Source organism: Ascaphus truei, chromosome 1 (assembly GCF_040206685.1).
Source record: "Ascaphus truei isolate aAscTru1 chromosome 1, aAscTru1.hap1, whole genome shotgun sequence".
NCBI lineage: Eukaryota > Metazoa > Chordata > Amphibia > Anura > Ascaphidae > Ascaphus > Ascaphus truei.
The window spans coordinates 140458920-140485598 of NC_134483.1; the positions used below are offsets into that span (position 1 = coordinate 140458920).

A 26679-nucleotide genomic window follows, 5' to 3' on the forward strand; every position below is an offset into this window, starting at 1 on the left:
GATAGATATTAGTCAATTTTAGTTGTAATCTGTCACATACATTGGCTGACAGACTCTTTTGTGCTGGTTGTATTGTAGTAAATGTCTGACATAGCTAGTGGACCACAGACGCCAGTACAGGTATGTATACATGTGTGGTAGGTGATCTGGTGCAATTTTGCATATAATTGCATACAATTTTGTGGCACTTCAGAATAGCTTAGACACACTAAGAGCGATAATGTTTTAATGGCACCAGGCACTGGGGTATCAAGTGCTTTATATGTATATATGATGTATGTAACAAAGCATTAGAAACTTGTATTTGGCCGTTCTAGCCATTTATAGTAGTGCACATGCGCATTGAGGCCACCCTTTTAACATAGAAGTGTTCGCTTGGTAGAGACATAGTATGTGGTGCCTATTAGTGAGCAGTGAAGAAGAAGAATCAGGCACATGGTCTTATTCATCAATGAAAAGGGGGGTTTATTGTGCCAAGGAATCCAACATTTCGGCAGTAATACTGCCTTTCTCAAGGTGTAGCATACACCTTGAGAAAGGCAGTATTACTGCCGAAACGTTGGATTCCTTGGCACAATAACCCCCCCTTTTCATTGATGATTAAGACCATGTGCCTGATTCTTCTTCTTCACTGGATCTATTTGGGACATTAGGAGCTCCCCGGAACCAGCGCAACAGCGGTTAAGTACCCCACTATAACCTGTTTGTTTGAGTGCGTGCACTACCATTATTCCGCCTATTAGGGAGCGACAATGTATAGGATCTTGCGCTGGATTCCCTCAGGGCAACTATAATTAGCCAGTATATGTTGGATCTGTTTGGGCGTTGTGGCAGTGAACAGTATAATACTAGCTATAGCCATATTGAGGAAGTTTATATTATTATGTGTTCATATGGCTTTGCAGACTCTCTTATTCTATCACGCATGCGCATTGCAGTTACCTTGGTAACCAGGATGCTGCTGATGCGTAGGGCGGTTGTAATGCTGAGACGGCACACGGCCCCCTCCAAATGGCAGCTCCGTTTACACATCTAACCTTGATTTTCGCGGGCTTCTCAGCAGCAGTATGTAATTAAGCACAGGTGGTTGAACACATTTGGTGAATGTATATATACTGTATCCTTCTCTGTCAGTTTGTTATTGCACCCCCCTTGAGAAAGGTCCCGTTCCGTGACCGAAACGTCAGATTGGGTGTCTTTTTGTATATGCCTAATACAATGATTTTTGGATTACTGGATGTGAGTGCTGTCTCTTCTTACCAGAGGCGAGAATGGTAATATTGTTTACATAATTTATTTGGGACTAGCACCGCCACTATACATCACTATTCAGAGTGCCGGCTAACAGACTTTTGTTATATATATATATATATACTGTATATATATATATATATATATATATATATATATATATATATATATATATATATATATATATACTGTATATATACACACACACACATATATATTCAATATAGGAGAGACCCATACTGTTGATTTCTCTAGCTTAACAGCTAAAACAGGTTAAGTCTCCTCTAGTGTTTGTAATATATCACTCATTCAAGACAGTGTTTGATGCAATATTAGCGTGATATAGATTGACATGAGAGGTATTAAACCTGTGCTAGGAGATATCACTGCAAATCTGGACATAAATGGCCATCATGACAATATTTGTGAATCTTTTGTAGGAGGTCTGGAACCATGCAAAATTTGCCATTTTTTCTGCAAAAATATTTTAAGTCTCACCAGTTTGCAAGCGATGTGCCACTGGCCAATTAGTCAATGTCTGTAGATCGCAAATTTCAGTATAGCCAAATTGGGAAATTCTCCAAGATCGCTAGATTTGCTTAATGCTGAGACAATAATTAGGGAACATTCACCATGTGATTTTGGTAGGGTGCTCAGGCAGTTAGAGTTTTACACAATGTAGACAGTGATCAAGCAGTGATAGCTGCCTTTCTCTAGGGTTCCTGGTGGTTTGACTAGTCGCTGGAGATAATAGAAGCATTATCTGAAGGCAAGCTTATGAACATTCCCTGCTTTGCCCATGTACCCAACTAGATTGTTTACCATTTCTTAGACTTTTGTGAGGAAGTGCAATTAATATTATCACCATCTTGAAAAATCTGTGCCCACTCTAGCCACTTCTACGTAGCTCATATGGCACTCTGCCTAAAAATCTCTAATATCACACGCTCAAAATATAGGAACCCTCTCGGTATCAAACCGGTACAAAGCAGCATCATGATCAGCACAAAGCACTGAATGATTACTTCATGGAGTACATCAGCTCGTACTTGTTGCATCTGATGTATCTGATGGGGGAGCTATGTGGGTTTCTGAGGCTGTTGGATGAGGCTACCATTCTGGGCTGCAGAGACAAAGCTGGCATAAACCAAGTATTCCCACATACTAGACAAGACACATGTTTGCATGCAACATGAATGGGAGAGTAATGATAATGCTAAGTTATAGAGGCTCGTGGAAGGCATGCTTTACTGGCTGAGAAATTATTCCCAGGCACTGTCTGTGGAAACTAAGGAATATCTTCTGTCCCCTTCTCTACACCCTTGCTTCAAAGGGAAAATTAAAGATTTTGTCTAAGGGGAAACAGTCAGTAGCACAGTACAGATACATCTGTGTATCAGGTATTATTGCTTAAGGCAGCGGGTGCTGCATTCCTTTTTTGCAATTGCGCCTAATTCAAACACAATGGTGCCTGCCCTTGCATTGTGTGTGACCTGCTACAACACGTCAGCGGGAGCAATAATGTCTGCTATATGAAACATGTATGTAGAATGAAAACGTTGATGGAGAGGGAAAGGACGGAGGAGGAAAATTAAGGGCATGGAATCAATGCTCAAACACGCCAGCAACCTCTAAACAAACAGAACCATCACTTGAGATTAGTGGGCATATGGACACCCCTGGTAGTAGTAGCCAACGCAGTAACCCAACATCAAGCCAAGGTATGGGGAGGGGCATGATAGTGGTACTGGCTGTAATGTTTGTAGCAGTAGCCAAGGTTGTTCCCTGTGGGATTGTGTCCATGTTATTTTGGTGTGTGAGGGACCCAAACAGAGGAAGTTTTGGGAGCAAAATAAATAACATATCTCGTTCCTGAATGACTGTCTAAATTACAGGGTGAAAAAAAAATGTGGCATGAGCTGCATGTGTGTCACCAGAATGCCTCAGCTGTTCACCAGCCAGAGTGTTATCTGAATGAATGTTCAGCACTGCTGGGTCCATCATAACAGATCGTTTAGTCCAGTAGCAGTGTGGGTATGCGCACATTAATAACAATTCCCAAGACTATGATAAGATGATCTCCATGTCAACAATTTATGTTGGAGGAAGCAGATTAAATTACAGATTACATATTGTGTACAATTGTTTTGTTTAGTTAATTATTCCCAAATTAAATTACAATGTTCTGATTGGCAGACAACAGAACTGACGGAGCTGCCACCAGTGCCATCCAACCTTGGCAGATATCACCACCACCCCTTTATTTATTTTTTAGTAACCATTTTGTGGTGGCCCAAACAATGCAGCACTCATACAGTACAGCTTTGCCAAGCACAAACATAACATCTAGGTTGTCACAGTGCTTGGCTTGTAGATTATATGTACAAACTGTTCCATCTGTTATGAAAAGTGGGAAGGACGACCTTCGGACATACTCAATAGCAGGGGTGCGCAAACTTTTGCTCCTGCGCCCCTCTGCCTCTTGATGCCATGTTGCTATGGTAATGCGCGTGTGACATCACGACGCATGACCCTGCGTTGCCATACAGATGCTTCCAGACGCCGCTGAAGCGAGGTAAGTTGAGGTTACAGATGCCTCACACGATCCCCCAGCATTTAATTTTAATGTCTTGGGGAAGAGTGCGGGCCCTCAACAACTGCCCGCACCCCCCAGAAAAGCGCACCCTTGCTCCATAGTTTTGCCGTGTAAGAACCTCTTATAACAAAATTATGTTTTTTGTGTGACCTCTGCCACAGGTGCAGAGTCTAATGATGAATGAAAGAGAAATGAAATGACTATGGGGACTATGCACTCAGCAGTGAGCTTTTGTTTTCGCATAGGCATTTTGTGATCGTACTAAAAAAAATGAAGCCAGGGGCGGGATTCACTATAAAGTGAAGGGTATTTTGTTAAGGCCGATCACAAAACTGCTGTATCGCGCAAGCTGTTTTTTTCCCCCTGTTATCGTGCTTATACTTGTAGAGCACGACAGCTGATAGAAAAAAAAAGCAGCCTGTATGAGCTGCATGGAGGCGCTGCGTCTGCATGCACGACTCTTACAGGCGATCGTACTGTAAAAATATAGATTTTAATACTAGTGTACATGAGAAGGGGTCTCCTGAGCTGAACCGCATTAGAATCACTCATGGGGTCCCCTACTTCATGAGATACTAATACATAGTAAATACTACACACTGCTCCCCATTGCAGCTGCACAGCGCAGTATAGCAGAAGGGCACTAGCAGCTTTTTTCTCCCCACCGCTTCCCCCCCTCGCCCCCCCCCCCAAAATGAAAAACTTGAAAATGCTGTACGAGGGGCCGTGGAAAAGCCACTGAATGAAAGATGAAAGAGATCACCGAGATCAAGAAGCTGAAGAGGAATAGCAGAGAGGTGATCAAGCATGTGAATGGGTTTAAAAGTTTCAAAGTGGACCTGCAAGTGGACGAGGTGATGTGATGGGAGGGGCAGGGCGGGGCAGGAGCGACCCACGTCTCTAATTGGCGCCCTGGCGCACCATGTGATGCGTTGCCACATGGGAACACAATCCAGTTGTATCACCTGCTGGTTGACACATCATAGTATGCAGTGACCAAGGAAGCGAGGATTCACCAGGGACAGCTAGGGAGGAGGTTAGGGGCTGGTGAGAGACGTGCGGTCATGCACCACTGGCTGCAGTGGGGACCTAGCCAAACAACTTTTAGTACTACGTACATTAGTTCCCATGAGGATTTCTGTTCATACATGTTCTGTATCTCCCTTCCTCTCTTTCGAAGTGAACTTTTTTAATTAACTATTTTTTAAACACATAATTGAGGACTGTACTGTATAAGAGATAAGAGGCCAAAATGCATACCCCATACCAGATTCTCCATGATAAAACTAAAGTTATAAATCCTTAACAGTACATGTAACCAAATAAAAAGCACTTGCAAAATGTATTTACTGCTGCTTCCATGATATTACAATAAAATTAACAATGCGACAATCCAGAGACCTGCTTTGTGACCCTAAAAACCAGGGTTAATGGGAAAATGTCAGAACATTACTTCCCTGTGAAAAACGCTTCAGATAAATTATTTGAAATGTAAATCAAATGATGTCTTGATCCATTTCATAACTTCTCTGTGCTCTTCTGTGTCTACATCAAAACCTATTTTCTCTTTGTTGGTGTAGATTCCTGATAATTTTAGGTATAAATCTCGGCAAACTCTTGCTACAGTAACCTAACATTCTTCCCCAATTAAACTTCCAAAATCTACATGAACAGTGCTGCAGAAATGGATACTCTATGTCAGGGGTGTGCAAACTCTTCAGTCTGCGCTCCCCTGTCTGCTCTCCCCCCACTGCTCGCGCCTCCTCTTCCTCCCTAGCTGTTCTCCGGCATCTTCTGACGTCAGGTAAATGAGTCACAGAGGCCTCGCGTGCTCCCTCGACATTTAATTTAAATGCTTTGGGGAACAACGTGGGACCCTGTTATCGCCTTTCATCCCCCCCAATGAAAATCTTGTGCCCCCCAGTTTGCACAACCCTGCTCAATGTAGATGATGTCCTGATAGCAATCCAAGAGCTGAGAGTTTCCCCTCCCTATGTATCTGGCTCACATTTACAAAGTGGTTTATGCCAGATAACACCTTACAGTCCACTTACTAAAATATTTTAAGAAGTAAAATATGGGTCATATTATATTATTTGCGAACAAGGTCTTGATATTTTACAATTCAGTAAAAGAAACCTAAATACAGATGTAGCCACTAGTATCCGATGACTTGCCTGTGAAAATACTGGGGCTATCTCACAGTAAATGCTGCAACATTTCTGTGAGATTCTGCAGCCAGACTAATGTCTCATCAGATTAACACAGCGAAGGACCTTCAGGAACCCCCACTGTGTTAATCCAATGGGCCATTAGTCTGGCTGCAGAAATCTCACAGAAATGTTGCAGTTTACTGGGAGATTGCCCCAGATTTTCAAAGGCAAATCATCGGATGCTGGTGGCTGCATCTGTAATTAATCTTCATGTAAAAAAAAAGAAACTCTGAAAATATCCTTTAATTATTGAAAGGTTTTTTTGTAGAGATCCACTGAATTTTAAAAAGTGTTTTACATCTATTTAGAGCAGTGGTTCCCAAACTGTGCGCCGCGGCGTCCTGGTGCGCTGTGGCTTGGCTAGAGGGGCACCGCGATTTCAACTGGACAGGCCGATAATTCTGATGCCTGTCCGGTTGACAATTTGCGGGTGGCCGTCGGCAAGCCAAGCGGCGGATGTGGCCCGTTCTATAGTGTAGTGTGCAGGCGAGCGTGTGTGGGGGGGGGGGGGGGCGAGCCCTGTGTGAGAGTGTGAGAGAGAGAGTGAGAGTCTGTGAGAGTGTGAGAGTCTGTGTGAGAGTGTGAGAGTCTGTGTGAGAGTGTGAGAGTCTGTGTGAGAGTGTGAGAGTCTGTGTGAGAGTGTGTGAGAGTGTGTGAGAGTGTGTGAGTATGTGAGTGTGTGTGTGTGTGTGTGTGTGTGTGTGTGTGTGTGTGTGTGTGTGTGTGTGTGTGTGTGTGTGTGTGTGTGTGTGTGTGTGTGTGTGTGTGTGTGTGTGTGTGTGTGTGTGTGTGTGTCTGTGTGTGTGTGTGAGTCTGGGTGAGAGTCTGTGTGAGAGTGTGAGAGTCTGTGTGAGAGAGACACCAACTGCGCACTGCAACTGTTAGGTATATATATATATATACAACTTTATATATATATATATATATATATATATATATATATATATATATATATATATATATATATATATATATATATATATATATATATATATATATATATATATGCATTGGGCAATGAAAAGGAACTTACCAGTATCAATTAAAGTGGGCCCTTTTACTCTGGATATGATTTTAGTTCTACATTTTGTTTTGTATTTTGATTTGAAATATTTATTAAAATATGAAAAAGAATCTAAATATGCAAGAAAGTGCTGAAATCGCATAATAAAGCATGAAACATGATTAAATAAAGTATAAAATCATCAAAAATATGGCTTGAAACAACTAGACATGGACACTTGGTCTGGTGCTCTGGTTTTGGTTCTAAATTTTTTTTGTGTTTTGTTTTTAAAAATTTGAATGGATTTGTTTTTGTATTTGGTTTTAGAATGTAAGGTTCTGGTACTGTAGATTCTGATTTCATACATTCGACTTTGCCTGTCTTAATCAATACATATCCTTTGACTGAACTGAAATACATCCACTTGAGATGAGCCTGCATCAGAATGCTCATATCATGACAAAAATAGATTCTTTGGTAAGCTAAGTCAAATGGAAAAAAACATGTTTGCGCTTATGATGCAATCATGATATAGACTATGCAAGCTTAATCATCTCTAAAATGTGTGAACTCATTAGTTCAATACTGATTTGTGAATGCCAATCTGTTAACTAATTTAGTTGGAGGCATAGAATATTCCTTCCTCTGCTGCACCTTTTGAAGCAGTACTTGCCTTAAAGAAACCAAAAAAATCAAGTAACATACAGTCATGGTTCATGATCTAAGGATCTATTTTTTGTGTTCATTTTTTAGAAAAAGAATATTCAGCAAAGTATTCACCTGTTTAGGATGTAACTGGCATCAGCTGTTACCATGATAATCTGTATGTTCATGTGTAAAACGGCAGTCAACATTTTTACTTTCCTAAAAGGCACATTTTCAACAACAGATGTCTCTAGAATGTTACTACAGAATAATTAAAGAAAAAAAAACATTGCTAAAGACAGGAGCTAAGACTTTAAAATAGTATAAAGATCAGACAAGTTAGAAAACTCTGCCCAATAAGGGGAAGTTAGGCATGAGCCATGGTCCATTGGGCCATGGAGCAATGCGTTGGAGAGGGAGGGTTAGGTTATTTAAGAGGCCGTTGCCTTGTACCCTACTGCTCTTGTGCCCTCTGCACAAGCTTCCCATCCACACAACTCCTTTTGGGGTTCAGGATTATTGGGTAATGTTACATTTTAAGCTGTTTTGTTATGACATTGTTACATATTTTTTTCATGTTAAAGAGAAAGCAATGTATAGTTAAAACTGGTCGGTGGTGTTATCACGTTTGTCACAGATGAAGTTGTGTGGACTAGTCAGTTTTTGTCAGGTGGTTAATTTGGAGAAATGTGACGGGGTCAAAGGATGCAGTCTTTGGTTAGGGCCAGGAGCGGATTTTCGAAGGTAGTACTCCTTAGGCGGAGTCCATAGAGGGGGTAGCAGGGCTGAGGCGCGCTGACGCTGAGGCTCGCCTGCTGAAATCTGCGCGATTTCATGCCCATGCAGGCGAGCCAGCGGGCGCGATCGGGAGGCGGGGAGAGACAGAGGGAGGCGGGGCAGTGATGTCGCTGGGCCAATCGCCTGCGACGCACAGACGTCAACGTCACAGCGCCGACGTCACGGCGCCGTGATGTTGATGCTGCTCCACGCTGATTGGATGTTTTCAGCCGACAGCGCTCTGAAAAACAGCTTGGCTGTCGGCTGAAAAATCCAGCGCCTCAGCATGCCTGCGGACGCTCACGTGAGCCCCCTCTGAAGACATCCTCATGGAGGATGCAGGGGCTCAGCGCGGAGCATCAGCACGGCTCAACGTGGCCTCCCCTGCTATGGACTCGGCCTTAGAGCGACCCCAGGTGTTACGACCTAAGGGTGCTCACTGGGTCATGTAGCAGCAGTGAGCATAATCATGTTCACAACTTGCTGACCGGATCTAAGAGTGTTGGTGTTTATGTTTAATAAAGGCTGTGGACATTTGTACTCAATCAATGTGTTTGTGTTTATTTGGGTCAGTTAATACATGGAATGGGCAAGAGTCAAGGGTACAATCGTCAAATAGAAGACATTATTATTCCCACTAGAGTGTTGCATCAGTATATACACCATGTGCCAGAGGGAGAATTGTTGTGAATTAGCCACTAGCGAGAAGAGGGCAGGACTAACATCTCAATGCACATGCTGGCAGTTTGCAATTCTGCTTGCTACATCTGTGCAACAGATTTGTAGGGTTTTTAACCATATGTGATAGACCTCTTGGAAACAATGTAGAGGTCACATGAAAAAACTTTGTGGGGCCTGTGAATTAATGCACAGAAAAAGTACGTTTTACCCACTATTCAATTTTTGATGACCCTAGTTGAATCAAATGTGGGAAACATATTATTGGCAAATTGTGAGTTTCGATATCTTAAACTTGGCAGGAGCTCCCATGCTGCACTGGCTGTCAGTGTGTGGTGTGATGAAGCACTGTTTTATCATTTGTAACTACTATATGTCACAATGTTCTATCTTTGAAAAGGCAAGTAATGTAAAGTACTCTAATAGCGAGTGGGGAAAAAAATTGTCAAACAAAATCCAGTAAGTGGTTCACAAAACGTTTACAGGCACTGTTTTTCAGTATTCTGGAATTTGGATACATTTGCTTTCATAATGATTTAATCTCTGTTGGTATGATTTTAGCAACATCTTTTCTATTTCATAGATATTTACTTCCTTGCTGTTAGTAGCCCAGTCTAATTTAGAATGGGGAGGGGGAGTATATAATTAAGTGATCTAATTTGAAGAAACAACTAATTTGTTTTTGTTATGCTTCAGATTTCTCTACCACTTCATTTTTGTGGAGTGCAGTAAATAGTGGCTCCCGATGAGTCGAATATAATTGCTATGCACCCAGAATCATATTACTAAAACACACAGAACTAAGACGATTACTAGTAATAGGAGATGTGCAAAACGTTCATATGAGATCCTCCTTCTCCTACATAACCACCACCACCACCGTTTTTGCCCTTTTTCATAGTGTGAACTTATTGGTGAATCACTTGTGAACCATGACAGAGCTGTAATTTGTTAACAAAACTTCAAATTGTGATAATGTGTGTGGTTTCTGCAAAATAATTAGCTCTTTAAAGAATTTTTTTTAAAAATATTTTGAGACTGCATTTTTTCACACATCCTGATTAGTATTATTTTTAGGTGATTCTATGGTTACAAATAGACTATTGAACAAACCATCCCTACACATGTAAATCATAAATTGCATATGTGTGATTTACAAACCTTCTATTTCATCTGAACAAGTTACAAAGTTACAATAGTAGATGAGGTTGAAAAAAGACACTGTATATCCATCAAGTTCAACCTATGCTAAATGTAGTCAACAGATACTTTATCCTATATTTATATTTCCAGTATTTTGATCAAGATGAGGCAAACAAACCCCCCCCCCCCCCCCGTTAAATACCATCCAATGATACCTCATAAGGGGGAAAATAAATTCCTTCCTGAATTGGGCTTTTTAAATTAAAGTACTGCATGTAAAAACTGATAAGGTGTATACACTGTATAGTATAGAAAACATGAGGTCAAACATTGTTATTTAGTGATAAAGTGTACATTGCATGATACACAGATGCACTGTTTTTGAATTTCCTACATTTTCTGTAATGCTTGAGCTCTCTAGCACCTGCAGTATCGAAGTTTCCTTCAGGACACTACTACTGACAAAAGGTAACAAGACTAAAGGAAAATAAACCAAAAAATAGGCATTATGAGATCTTTCATTAGACTGTCAATTGAAAATGTACTGTATACAATCTTTAAACCCTCTCAGGGTTCCTTTACAGTTCCAAACAATTTTTGGTCCAATATAAGACATAATACCACCTTTTATTCATTTAATTTTTTATTTTTCACATGAAGTAAGGGACCAGCAAAGCTACAATTATTTTTTTCTTAAATAAGTCCAAAAACATAGAACAACAGGGAAGGATGACATTCTACTTATTTCCATATTACAAAGTATCCCATAATCAGTAGGTGACCATTATTTTGGTAGTAGTGTCAAAAACTGTCAGAATTCACTACAAGTATTTACTGAACAGCCCAAAATATGTCTCAGCATGGAAACTGACTCTGGGTGCAGCCATTAAACAATGTTTTTTTCCCCTACAGTGCTTAAGAAGCTTGCAGACACTACTTCACGTGCTTCAGTTCACCTACACAACTTAAATGGTTAAAAGTGGAAAAACTGTTAATCAATAACATAAAACAGACAGTCATATGTATAATTTTATATATATATATATATATATATATATATATATATATATATATATATATATCAATGTACTGTACAACAGACATTTTTATACCACAAATCTATTTTCATGTTGCATGTGCTTATTTATTAATGTAATCTTATTTTAATGAAAATTACTGTGTAAATACCATTATCTTCCTATTAAAGTTAATGTTTTCAAAGCATCAATTACGATTTCATGCTGTTACATCATTAATTATTAAAATTAAAAAAACATGTATCTAATAGGAATGCATATTTTCTTTTTCTTATATATTACAGTATATAATATCATGCTCTGCACTATGTCCTCATGAACAAATATGGTACAGAATCTTGTAAAATCAAATAAATAAATACATAAAAATCAGTCAAATTGTAAACACAACAGACTGAGGTTATGTAACATTTGCTTCTCACTCTGTTATCTGTGCATCCACTAACAAGCAGGATCAAATTTAATCTAAACTCTTTCAAGTTGTTGTTGAGCAGACCAGATCCGCCCCCTTTTCATTCAAAGCCAGGCTAGCCATTGTCCCTACCCCAGAGAGTGATCACACACACAGCATTCCCATCTTAAATGTACACACAGCAGATGCAACTTGAATTCACATAGTGGATATCCATCCACCGCTTCCCAAGCTATAATGTCCCTTTCTTTGCCTATCATCAGTATGATCATTCTGTATAAAAAAAAATTAATTAATGGAGAGAACTGGTGATGCGTGAATATGACAAATGACGATAAATGTAGGAGATTCTGCAAGCAGAGGTATGTGCTCTAGATTATATAGGTATGGAAAGATGAACTGTGAGACATGGAATAAGCTACATACAGTAGATAAATTAATATTTGGAACATATTAAATATGAATGACCAGACTGGTTCACATCTTCTACCCCTGTCATTAGTGAAACACAATTTCACTCTGCAGATTTCGTTCCCCTCCTCCCCTTCCCTTTGGGAGTTTGGTCACCGATCATTATTTGAAAGCAACACCAGCCCCCAGTTTATTTCACAAGCCCTCAGACCTTTTGTGGTTGTCTTAAAGAATAACTCATGTCTCCTGTTGACCTCAGTATCACGGTTTTTTTATTTTTCAATCCAGCACAAGATAAGGCATATATAATTTATATATATAATTTTATTTATATATATAAAAATCCCTCTTTGATTTACAATTTCACAATGATTTTAAAGCTGCTCCTTTGCTAGTTCATTCTGACTGGACATTTGATCCCAGTCATTCAATTGCTGGAAATTGTCTTCCCAAATTCTAGATCTGAGACTATTGCAAAAAGGCAAATACAGGACCTATTTATGCTGAGCTGAATGAGCTGTTTTTTGGCAGATGATACATCTTATATTGTAGGTCATATCCTAGGTTGCAATTCCCTGGGCAATTCAAAATGACAACAAAAAAAATGTTGATGTACATAAAGAAGGTGCATGTTGTGTTAATTTTATATAAACCATATATTCTTTTATTATCCTTGTGAACTACAGTATAATACACATTGTCAAACCATTTCCATGTAAACCACTGACATATTGCGTGTCAGATACACAGCATCATTCCCTGTTATACTGAAAAATACCAAATTACCAGTGTCTACGAAAGTGCCTGATTTTGTACCCTCATAGCATTATTCCTTATGCACACCGTGTGCCTGTCATAACACCTCTTTGTGCCTCTTACCTTCGCTGAATTCTTTCCTTTCCAGCCAGTCTGTCAAGCTAGGAATCCCAATATCCTGTCCAACTTGCAGGAGACAAAATCCCAAATAAATGCATCCTGATCCCTGTTCTGTGATCCGTTTTTTTTTTTTGCTGCTGCTGCTGCTGCTAATGCTGATGCTTCTGACTTTTAATCCGGGTTGTTTGCCTCAACCATTCCGCTCGCTGCTTTTTTTCTACCTCTTTCTCTCCGTCTTTCAAATAGGTCCAGGTTTATCAGGCTTCCCCAGTTTGTATTAATGGCAGGAATTAGAGAGCTACTTGCTGGGGAGAGAAGGAGGAGGAGGGGTATTGAGAAGCACAATAAGCATGCGCAGTTGAGATCATTAGTGTCTCTCTTTCAGGCACCCAAACACTCCACTGGGTAAAGAGTAAAGAAAATGGCTATAAAATATATTATAGATTACCTGCATGCTTCTGAATTTCTTAACATTTTTTAAAAATCTTATACGCATTAAAATAAAACTAACGATGGAGAAAGTTATGTTAAACAATAAAACTGCATACACCTCCCAATCCGACATTTACTTTTCATCTCAGGATTTGACATGTGTTACTAGATCGCCTACAATGTTTTAGTCTACAACATTGCCCACTTGATGTCGCATAATAAGCCTAAAAATAGTAAAACATATGTCAGCTCATGAACAGTCTTTGAATTATTGCTTACTTTTCATATTGTGTTGCCACGTTTTCTTTCTTTTTTTTTTTTTGAAGAGTATACGGACAAGATTAAATAAAGTGCACATACGTATGGGTCAGAGTCAAACCTCCATCAAGGAAACATAACATGTCACGGATACACATTTGGGAAATGGACATAAAATTATTCCAGATATGATATTTGAGAGGACACCAAAGCCAGTGCTGTTTAGAATACTGAAATGCAGGGTCACAGACAGATTTTCCGGGGCCCAGGACTAGAGTTATGTCCGGGCCCTGCCCCCCCCCCCGGCGGTATAGCGATCCCCCCCATTTAAAACCTCACGAGCCCCCTCTTTTGCCCACCTTCTGCTCATGTATTTCTCTCCCCTCGGTGTCACGGGAGACCAGGCATTCTACATCTTTATACTGGGATCATATCACTGAGCAAAACCAAATAGTAAAATAAATTGTCCTTTATTCCATAGAAACAGACATACACACAGTGGATTACAAAATACAAGGGAAAACACACTTAGTGGGAGTCTGGGCTGCAAAGCTAGCATTTCCTAGTGAAACAGTCCATAAAACAAAGTCTTTAGTTTGACTGGGACTTGGCCCATAATGTCCTGGAACTCAAATCAGCATGAAGTTGCTGACGCCACCGCTGTATTTGCTCGGGAGCTCCCAAAATCCCTTAACCGAGAGATAGTACCAAACAACCTGGTACTCTTTTCGGCTTGCAATCCCAGCCACGACTGCTACGTTCTCTTTTCAGAACTTGGCCCCGAAATATAGGACTTTTTTTCTTGAAATTACTGAAGCTGGCTGGCTAGTAATTCTGAATATTGAGGGTAAGGGGAGAGAATTGGATGACCCTACTCAGCGGTTAAGTGAGAAGAAACTACGAGTGGTGCTATCAAGGGTGAGGGCATGCATGTGATACAGAAAAAGAATCCCTATAGATGCACTCACTGATTGTCAGTCAAAATAATAAAATTTTATTGATATACATAAATATAAGCTGATTAAAACCTTAAGATAGCGCTACACTGAAACAGCTGAATGGGCAGAATTGCCATAGATAACTCCCAGACCTTGATGTTAGGTGACCATACACCAGACACAATATAATATTGCTGTTGGCTCAGGGGCTTACAACAATTTTGGCCAAAAATGTCAAACTAAAAGACCATTTACTTATTAGATATGTATCCATATATATTTAGGCACTGTACCGTGTATGAGTCTCACTGGATGTGCTAAAACTGAGCTTTGTCTGTGTTTTATGTTCTGTCTCTGGTTTTAAGTATATATTGCCATGCTCAGTAGCACTCCTCTGTGACACTCATATGCTTATATATATGTTGTGGTCATTTTGGGGGTTCAATAGGAGCTTGTTAGGTGTTCAGTATGTTTTATAATTCTTGTCCAGCTAGTCATGGCTGATTGGAGGGTGGCAACCTCCTTCCTAATTTAAGCTCACCCCCTCACACATTTAAATGGTTATGGGCTCACTCCATAGCATCTTCCACTCAGGGGTACTTGCCTGCTTGCAGTTTGGCTGTGACATCTCTAATACCGAGTGCTTTTCCTGGTAATGTACAGGTTAATAAAAGCTTCAGTCAGACTTAGAACTTTGCAACTAATATTGACAGATTTACTATAAATCATTCTTCCTGTTATTACACAGGTTATTAAGAATTTTTTTATTAGCATTAGGGACCCCTGATATGTGGTCTGCCGTGGCGTTGGCTCAGGGGCTTACAACAATTTTGGCCAAAAATGTCAAACTAAAAGACCATTTTACTTATTAGATATTTATACATATATATTTAGGCACTGTACCGTGTACGAGTCTCACTGGATGTGCTAAAACTGAGCTTTGTCTGTGTTTTATGTTCTGTCTCTGGTTTTAAACAATATAATATTGACCTGGTTTAGAGGACACCCTCAGAGATATACTCGGAGTGTCAGTCACTTAACATTTACACCATAAATGGCATATAGTACTAGATTGACTCATAGACATTGTGTAGTCAATAGCTAGCTGTATGCCATATGGAGCCAGAGAATATAGATAGCCCAAGGTACAATAGAACCCAGCTGTAGATGATTCAAATTTTAAGAGCTATCTATCTGTTAGTGCAAGGCCTATAGTAATCTGCTAGACATATTTCTTTTCTGCCCGAACTCTGTACCTATAGACACACTGGCAGTTAACTTATGAAGGTAAATAGGGGTAGAGTGTGTAGGTGATAGGTACTGTATGTATCCCAAAGTGGTAACATAGCATGTGGAATATATCCACTGTGTGTGATCAGTGGTGTCTTTGAATCATGGAGGCACCGAGTGTATGGTACTCACACGATCAGCTGGCAACCAGCTAGGGTAGCTGAGAGCGTCCTGCACGCTGAAAATACACTCTGAGTGAGCCCCTTTCCTTGCTAGTGGGTGTGTGTGCATTACTGGTACTGTTCCTGGGAGGGGCTTATCCTGCTGCATCAGGATTCCATTCAGGTGGAGGCGCTGCACAGAGGTGGACATCTGATCACCCCAGGTTCCCAGTGGTGGAGGATCTGGCCTTCTGTGAGCCAAGAGTTAACGGCAGTACCGGTGGACTCTTTATTAAGGGGAAAGAGGGCTACACTATCCTTCTAATGTTTTTGTTTACCTATATGTATATGAGCAAACATGCTTAAAAAGCTGCAGTCCTTCATCGGACTAAAGTGCAGTGATATAGTAAAGGGAATACATATGTATATATCAGACACCTGTAAACATTCGAAAATGTATTTTTTAAATTTAGTTTTTAAACATGGTGATCTGAGATGGGGAGTTTTTTTCCCTCTGATGCTCCATTTTTTCCAATGTCAGTTTCCACCGGCCGATATTTTTCTCTCCCTCTCCCTTACAATTATTGTCTCTCTCATAAAAACAAGTGAAAAGCAAACACTTGATTGAGAAACAATCCCCCTTTCAGAAGACTACATAGAAAAATTAAATCATGTATAATGTCCAAAGAAACAAAAAAAAAAGCCAAATGTGTGCTTTAGGCATTGTTACATTTGTTTAAGGAAGCCATAGTTAGTTAACACCCGCACTCTTCCCCTCCAACCAATAACAATACCGGACACTTACTTTAATTTGGAAGAACAAAGTCACTGCTTTATTGAATTTATTAACTTATAAATATTACATTTCTTATCAACCCCTTCCAGGCTGCCCATTCATAGCGGGGAGCCCAACGGTGTAGTCGTACCTCGTGACTCCCACTGGTACCATAGAAGTATAATGCATGGTGCTATAGACTGTATACAGCTATAGTAATAATATTATGAAAATGATGAATCCTATATGAGGTCTCTCCTATCTGCACTGGTACCATAACCAGTCCTACAGAGGGCATACACTTATACTTACATTAATTATGTTTTTCTAGTTCAAGGCTGTGTTAATCGCCTTTTTTCTGATTAATATGCAATATATTGAATTGCATTTAATGGCATTCAATCATTGACATATTTAATAACTACTACATGTTATGTAATTTATTACAAAAACATTGTAATAGTGCTCTTAGTTGTTGATAATGTAAAAAACAAAAGAAGAAGAAAGAAACAACAAGTTGGACTTATGTTAAATTGTAAATCATGAAAAAGGAACACGATTTGAAGTTATTATGTTTAATTATGAAGAATCGTTTACCCGCCATTCTCCAATTCATTTTTTGGGTCAGTCTTATATTTTTGTATCTTGGTAAAATCATATTATGTAGGAGTGTGACATCAGTTTCATCATGAAGGATTACATTAGATTTGATGTATCTCTCTCTCTCTCTCTCTCTCTCTCTCTCTCTCTCTCTCTCTCTCTCTCTCTCTCTCTCATCACATCACATCACATCACATGAGACAGAGTCCTGTCTGTGTAAAGTGCTTCCAAGTCACATATTAAGTTTACCAACCCAGCTGTTACAGTGATGGCTGTTGTAGCAGTCTATTATTGTATAATGGTTTCATCAGTTGCACTGGAATCCAATTGTTTTGTAAGGACAATATAGGAAAAAGAGAACCACTTAAACAGAATAAAATAAACCAATAATTAAGTGCACTGTAATTGGAATATATAGTGCACTAAATAAGTGAGGTAAAGGAAGCACGTTAAAAGTAAAAGGACACTGGGCATCGCACTGGCCAGAACTATTATTGGCAAAAAGTTTTGGGGCAGACTTCCAAGGGTGAGTCACGACTCTAGGTTTCAGGACTCTAGGGATGGGGGAAGAGGGGTCTCCCTCTGTGGTTTAATAGAGCTAAGCACATGTCTGCTATGATGCCAGACTCAGTGGCTTGGAGTCCTCATTCCGGGACTTTGAAGAGGTTTATTCAAAGCCCAAAAGGGACTCTGCAAAGTCACTACTAGTTGAGATAAGCCACTTGATGCAGAGTCTAGAAGTTTAGGGAGCATGAGTTTCTTCTCTCCTATGTTGAGAGACTTTCTGTTATTCCTCTCTGTTATTACTTAAAGAAAAAAATGATTATCTAAATTATATTTATCAACCCTATACATGTGAATAATATTGATTGGCCGTGGCTGGGTCAGTGTCATTCACACATAATGTATAACACTCAAAACAAGATTGTTTTTCACAGTGTAATAAATATAAATTATTGAGAAATGTGTTACTGAGAGATGAAACACTAATTCATTTTTGGACTTTCAGTCCTTGACTTCTTTACCATTTGTACTGTAACAACTGCCAACCTAGGTGTTACATAATGGGGGCTGGTAGCCGACCTGCTGTACCAACCAGGTGTCAATTGCAAGTTAACCTAGATATTATGTTGAGCCAACCTGGCATAGCATGGCAGTTTGTGTACTGGCTTGTCTGGGCCCCCATTAGTTGGTCAAATTAAAATAAAATGCCATTTTTAATTTTTGACAATGAGATTATGATGATGATGGATCGGTGGTGGTGGCAGTGTTGCAGACAGTGACTGGCACTGGGAGTGACAGTTTTATTTGTTAACTACAGTATTGTCAGTGAGTGTAGTTGACTAGAAACACTACAGTTGATGTGGTGGAAAAGACAGCACCATCTTTGCCACCATGGGCATTGGCAATTCAGTTAGTAAGCCCCTCAGTTCACCGTTCAAATCAATACTTATCATCACTGACTGCACTAGCAGCAGCTTCACTTTTCGCAGTCTCACTCTCTCATCACTACTTGCTTTCACTAATTTTCTCTGATCACTATTCTAGAGGTAGAAATTGTGATGGGCTGAATTGCTGATGAATAAGCTTAATAATTTAGTTGTGGTGGAGTTAGAGCACAAAATAGAACAATAATACAACAAGACAGTTGCCAACATATTAAGAAATCGACAGCATAATGTAGTGATGTGAAAAACCTTTCAAACAATTACATAATTGTCAATATGATTGTCAAAGATAACAGCAAAAATGCATTCAAAGATGAAGCATTTTTCAACATAAGTTTAAAAAATAAATAAAAAGGTGTATGTCCTGGGGACCTCCTTACCAACTATGCATTATTGAAAGAGGGAACAGTAACTGTGGTTTAGGACATAAATATACATAATATTAAACAAGCCAAGCACTGCGTGTCCTCATGGATGTTATGTAATTGATGGCGGTTAGTTGAACTGCAGTACCAGTTGCCAAATGTCACTTGCAAACTAATTGTCATGTTGTGCCACTGTCTGACATAGCACTGCAGTTTGTGTGCTGACTTGTTTTTAGCCCTCACTAGATCAACAAAAAAAAATCTAACTAATCACATTCATGATGCCATATTTGACCATTTTGGTTTTGCAATGGCAATGAGATAAATGATGATGATTGATGATGGTGGAGGTGGTGTTTGAACACACACGGAATTCACAGAAGTGACAGTGGCAAGCCAGTCCATGGCCAATTATGCAGCCATAAAGTTTACCCAATTGTAGCTTACGTCAGACAGTCAGCCTGACAGCCCCTCTGACCCGTTCTGTTATTTACTTATTGTTGTTACTGAATTTAATCTACTACTCAATAATATACTCATTCAGAGTCAGTCACTCATTGCTACTAGAGTAGTGGCAGTGGACAGTGCAGTCACTCATTGCTACTAGAGTAGTGGCAGTGGACAGAGCATTCAGTCACACAGATATAACACTCAACTGCTGTCTTCAACTGCGTCCATAAAGAGTGCAGCTGTGTGAAGGCGCGCGGAGGCTGAGGGAAAGCGGGTGCTTCCCCTGGCCATATTACTCGGGCCGTGGGGGGCAATCCTAGGGTTGTTCCCAGTGACGTCACGGAGCTGGTTTGCCCTCATTGGATATCCTTGTGGTGACGTCATCAGCCCCACACAGCAGAACAGCAGCCTGCTCCACTATTTAGAGAAGTGAACACAGCTACCTCGGTCCCCAGCACTCCACAGAACACGAGGAGCAGAGGACAGAGGGTTTGACTGCTTATCACATTAACTGTTTTGGATGTCTGTATCTTTATGCGAACTCTGTCCTGCCTACAGTGTATGACTAATAGCAATTTGCAGTGGTGTTTGGTCTGACTTTCTACAGGGGAGGGAAGGCTTAGAGAAGTACCTCTGGGACCCTTTGGGACCAGGGGGAATGGGCCAGATGAAGAGGTAGTCCCTCGAAATACCGCCCCCCTAGCTTGCTTTCTTTTCTCCATATTGTGTTTTTCCTATGTTTCATGTATTTTTTTCCCCCTTCTCCTTCTTTCCCCTCCACCCCTCACGTTGAGACATTTCCCATGGTGACACTTTATTTTTTCCTCATACATTTGCTATTATTGCTATGATTCTGGTTTATTTTTAGTGTCATTAAATGTATTCACCTTCATGATATTTGTATTCATTAGAATATTTAGCTGTCAGACAGAGAGTGCTGGTACTTCCATAGGTGTATGATCACATTACTATTTCTATCATAGGCTTTATTACAAAACCATATGGTAGAAATAACATTAGCACTTTGATGCCTGTGGCTACCAAGGGCATCAAAGGGGCACCCCAAATAATCACTACCTACCATACTTGGCTATCTTAATGCATAGTAAAGCATTGCTAAGGCAAACAAGGGGTTAACCATTACAGTCACCCCTCCCCCCCAGGGGGCCTAATCACTCTCCTCTTGGCAACTACCACCATTACGCATGCCAACAACAAACAGAGCCCCCCCTCCCCCCTTCCCAGTAGCCCTAATAGCCAAATGTGGCTTTTGGCCATTCCACATACAAAAAAAACAACATACAGTAACAAATAATAAAAAAATAAGTGTAAACAATAAATCCATTGATTGCCACTATGGATATATAGGGTCTCTCAATGGGTCCTAGATTGCAAATGCAGCTATCAATTGTGACCTGAAATAGAAATGTGATAACGTACCAACATTAAACTACATCAACTACCCACATGGCTACCTTACTGGCTACCAAATAATTGCTATTCAATACTTTACTAACAGTTAAGGTAATAAAGGGATTAATCACATTACACCATAGACCCCCCCCCCCCCAACCACCCCCGCCCTTTCCCTCCAGGAGGCCTAATGCCCCATCCAAGGGGAAACAACCTCCATTACCCTTCCCTCTTATCCCCGCACCTCCCAGCAAATTTACCCCCACTAGACTGCTAGGCAATGGCACATTTAGCCATTCTAAAGCAACAAAAACCCACATAATAAAAAACATACACAATAAAAATATGCTTGGCAATGCTTTACTAGCCAGTAAAGTGGCCAAGGGGGTTAGGTAGTGTATTGTAATGTTGGTAAGTAATCATATTTCTATTACAGTTCACAATTGATTGCTAATGTGGCTATATTATTTATTTATTATGTAGTGGGAAGGATTTAAGACAGTTACACTGGCGACACACTTTATCGCAGTGCGGCCAGATCCGCAAGCCGGGAGATTTCCCGGCTTGCTAGTGGCCGCCCCTCGGCGTGCCGCGCGTCATAGACGCGCGGTCACGCGTCTTCGGGAGCCTGCGCCCCCTGCACGCGCGTCCAGGGCTCCCCGAGGGAGCCCTGGTGTCCCGCGATCTGCGGGACGGCGGCAGGGGGTTCCGGGGGACCCGGCGGACCCGGCAGCGGGAGGGAGAGCGCCCCGATCGGAGGGCGCTCTTCCGCTGCTTCGGCGCGCGCCCGTCACACTCGGGCGCGCGCCAGGCTACTGCTGCGGCACAGAACGGGCAAATGCTCGAATAAACTGTGCCGCAGCAGTATTGTTCTATTCGAAATTACCAAAAGCTCCATTAGCCACATTTGGCTAATAGAATATTGCCATAAATCTAGGGGTGAGGATTATGTTTGTTGGGGGTGGTAGGTATAGGAGGGTGTGTTATGGGGTTAGTGGCCTTGGGTTTGGGGGTTAGGACTGCTGAGGAGTGGTGCTAATGGTAGGGGTTAACCCCTTTTCTACCTTAGCAGTTACTAAGGTGGCCAAAGGGGAGTAGGTAGTGTAGATTAATGTTGATATTAACCCCTTTTAAGCATTAGCTAGTCACGGAAACTAGTTAACCACTCGGACTAATAAGGGGTTAATATTTACTGCAATGCCAGCCTGGAGTAGGTGATAAAAAAGTGTGCTTTTTCTGGCGTTAATCAAATTCCGATATTGGAACGTGATACAGCTCATGATAATACCTACAAATGCAGTATTAGGACAGATCTGATATTATAACAGACCCGATAAAAAATGTGCTATTTTTAGCAGTGCAATCTTGATGTACAGTATTGCTCTATATTAAAAAAAAAAATTGGAAATAACATCGCATTTTCCCCTTACTGGTGCTTAATGTATCCATTCCTTACTCCTTAGTATTCACAAGTTAACAATTATTGTGAGTCAAATAAAAAAATAATAAAAGAAGTACAGTATGTCCTTCCCAACCATGTGTTATTAAGAAATGGAACAGTAACTGTAGTTTAGGACATACAAATGTTAAACAACATAATTGTGGCTGCTGGCCATCCTGCAAATCAGTGTGAGGTGTCAGTTATTCTACCCTAGATGTTATGCTATGGAACTACCTAGCATAGCACGGAAGTTTGTGTGCTGTCTTGTTTGGGTACTTACTACATGGACAGTTCAAAAAACATATACTGTAACTAATATCATTCATGATGCCATATTTGCACATTTTGGTTTTAGCAATAAGATAATGATGATGATGATGGATAATGATGTTGGTGGTGTACTGGTGGGGATAGATGTTGTTGCTTTGAGCAGATGAACAACACACAACAAGCCACTGACAGCACACAGTGACACTGACCGACACAGTTGCAAGTCAGTCTTTTACTAATTATGCAGCCAGAAAGTTTAGCTAATTTTAGTTTATCTAAGACTGTCTGCCTCTGACGAGTTGTGTTAACTACGTGTTATTACTGAATTACTCAACTCATTCATAGTCAGTCACTCAATGCTAATAGACTAGTGGCAATACATTGATTCACATAGATATAACACGCATAGGGACCTATTCAGGTAGCTTCGATAAGATTGAAAAAGTCCACTGTTCTGCGCTCAGGAGAAGACTTAGTACTTGCGTTTTCATATGGTTTTGGGTTTCACATTGAGATAATGAATTCAAAGTCCATCCACCTCTCATACACCTACCCGGGTCCTATAGGAAGATATAAGATGATCTTACCTCCTCTTGTGAACCCAGGATTGATGGTGTTTTAGTGGCCATCCATGCAGTAGCGTCTACTGCAGTGGTCTGGACTTTTTGTAGCTCCCTGATTGCGTGCTTCCTGGATAGATAATGACGTAGACATATGAAGAGAGAAGATTCAGAACAGCAGCGTGTCAGTTAAATCACACCGAAGATAGCACGGGAACCCAGGTAAGTGAAAAAATATTAAATGCTTTATTTGGATATACGTACACAAAATAGTGGTCTTGATCAGAAATAAATCTCCTTTGTGGCACTTTCTCAAGAAATTCTTTTGGTCGGAGGGGGAGCATTGATAGAGCCACAAAAATTAAAACAATCAGACACAGTTGAATGTCATTAAAACACAGTGAAAATGCTATTAAATTTAAAAAGGACACACATCCTGATTCCAGCTGATGAAAAGGTTCCCAAAGATCTACACCTGAGACCATGTATACTTTTACTATTAATAAAAGATCTCTGTAGATAAAGTAGATAATTGAGTTGATCTGACCCGTCTGGATAATAGTATTTAATAATCACAATAACATGTGAAAGTGTCTAAAATTGATACATTTTTAGGAAGAATATGAACTTAAATATAATTGATTATTACAATATATGTGTATATACACCATATACTGTGTGATTATGAATAATACATTTCTATAGACATTAGTGAATGAGTTCAATGAAACTCAATCAGAAATGCTATATTATTGAAGAACAAGAAAAATCATATAGACATACCTGTACATAAAAATTTGCGTTAAATTAAAGCCATATTGATTCTAATAATCCTGACAATGTTCAGACGGGATAAGTCTCACCTAATTTATGACCATTTCTATAAATATATTATCTTGAGGATCGTCACTAAGGAGAAATGTATAATACATGTGTAGCCCTTGTACCCCCACCCTAAGTGAGATTGGGGTGGGTATGCTTTCTCCAGCTACTTCTAGGTGTTGTGCTGTGTATCTGTTGGAAACAGGAGGGCTGAGCGCTCTGCAGTGTTGTGGGGAGAAACAGGACGGGTGCAGATTACCTTAGTTTTTGTTTGATGCAGCGCCTCCAGACAGTAGGGATCCTCTGGGATTGAGCAGAGGATGGCTCCTACTGACACTCTCCTTTCCAGCAGCAGATATTAAACACACTTCTTTGTCTTTTCATGGTTTTTATTTCATGCAGATCTCACATAACATAGAGCAGGTACATTCCTCCATAATGATCCTACTCTTTTTGCTGGTTGGCCCCTCCTTCACCTCCCTATGAGATGGACAGCTAATAGTGTCCTCTGCACCCTTTCTGCACAGATCTTTTAAAAAACTCCCCTTCTTTCTGCCCAGCATGCAATACTCTTTCCCTTTCCAGGAGAAACCCAGCCATTTCATTGGTTCCCTGGCATCAGGTGATACACAGCCCCTAAGCACTATGGGGCTTGTAGTCCCCAAAGGGTCTGTATTACATGGGGGCCACGTGCGCATGGCGTGCTGCGCCTGCGCAACTCCTAATGGGCACCGTGGGGGTGCCCTGAGCATGCGCAAACTGGGAAGGCCCCTATCTGACGAACCGCTGCTTCTGCGCATGTGTGAACCTTCACACGTGCGCACAAAACATGGAGGCACCATGCAGAGGGAGCCGCCGGCGAGCCCGTCGCCACCCGCACAGCCAAGGTAAGGGAGGGGTAACGAAGGACCAGGAGACCAGAGAGGAGACCAGAGGGGACACCTGGCTATACATGGAATCAGAGAAAGTATTTAAGGTCCCGTGAGGTTATAAAGTGTTATGGGTGAAGACCCAAAAAGCCGTTCTTTGATATAATAGATTAACCCTGTTATCTCCCCGTTTTGGGATAAATATATGTTCTAATGCTATACAAGGTACAGAAGACTCACTCCGCGCTGGTGCTGCCAATTGGAAAGGTCCCTCTTGCTGCCGTCTGACTAAGGGACTCCACAACCCCTACAAGCGTGAGCTCCTGAATGGGAGCTCACAGACAAGAAAAGAAAATAGGCAGATAGGCGCACTGAGGGACACAAACTAGTTTATTAATAACCCCAATAGTAGGATCAATACAAACACATATACGATAAAACACTCAATAAAGCAATAAGAATGTGTCACCTTGGAGCAGTGCACATAAGCAGAAAACATGCTACAGAGCCAGCTGCAAGAACTGCGTCCGAGTCTGCAGGATGCCAATGAGAAACAGGTTAATGCTGAGGAGAAGCAGCGAGTTCTTCAGGAAGAAAGTATCCAGAATACTAACAAAGTAAAAATTCTGCAGGAGCACTTGAATACCCAATGTGTCCTCAAAGAGCAGCATGAGGAGCTGAAGGCCACACTGAGCATAACCAGATCCTTGCTGGAGGAGGAGTTTAGAGGCCATGTAACTCTGTATGAGAGGGAGCACGAGGCTGTCCAAAAACTGAAGTAAGAGCTAGGGAAGAGGAGACACTGCTCCATCCCCAACAGTCAGTACATCCAGGAGAAAGAAACCTGGAAAAGGCAAGCTGCTGGGACCCTAACAAAGGAATTGGCAGAGCTCATATACGTAATGAAGGATGCGTGGATGCAAGCTCAGAGCGAGCACAGTGAAGAGATGAAGGCTCTGAGAGGAGAATTGCAGGATGCATTCAAATAGTGGTCTCTCACAGAGGAGTGGAAGTTGCAGTAAAGGCTGGAAGTGGAAGAGCTAAAGCTGGAAGCTGAACACACAACCCAGCAACTCACATCACTGTAGGTGCAGATCGCTGAGCTCAAGATACAGCTCGCCAAAAAGGAAGAGAGAGGAGGTGTCCATCCGTCAAGTGGCTGGCCTGACTCTGCACTATGAGGTCAAAATTGCCGATGCCTGCAAATTGCTGGACGACACAGCCCGTGAGAAGGCCCGGCTGCAGATGGAGCTGGTCAAGGTCCGGGAGGAGTACCAGCAGCTGCAGGTCAGAAATAAAGAAAAGGAAACAGATTTAAGCCTTGCTCTGAGTCAGCTGGGAGATGTGGAATTGCGACTCAATTCCAAAGAAGCTGAACTAGCAATTGCATTGTGGGAAAATAAATGCAGAAGGACAGCTTCACGAGCTGAAAACTCAAATAGCTGGTCTTTAATGCTCATTAAGTGATACCTGTTCCCTGTATCCTGTAGTCCAGATTACTTATTAAATGCCCTTGCTATTCTGTTTCCTGCTACTAAGTCCCACTCCTGTTCCTGCTCCCTAGTCTCAGTTTCTGCTCCCCTTCCCTGCTCCTGCCTTCCTATT

General features: G+C 40.9%; 1 protein-coding gene across 1 annotated transcript in view; it reads right to left on the minus strand.

Annotated features, from left to right (window-relative positions):
* The window catches only part of PLPPR1 (phospholipid phosphatase related 1), a 235138-nt gene extending 221766 nt beyond the window's left edge, over positions 1–13372 (minus strand). Inside the window, exon 1 of the mRNA XM_075595309.1 lies at positions 13046–13372. The gene's annotated coding sequence lies outside the window, so the exon portion shown is untranslated. The remainder of the gene's footprint in view (positions 1–13045) is intronic.
* Between the last annotated feature and the right edge of the window lie 13307 nt (positions 13373–26679).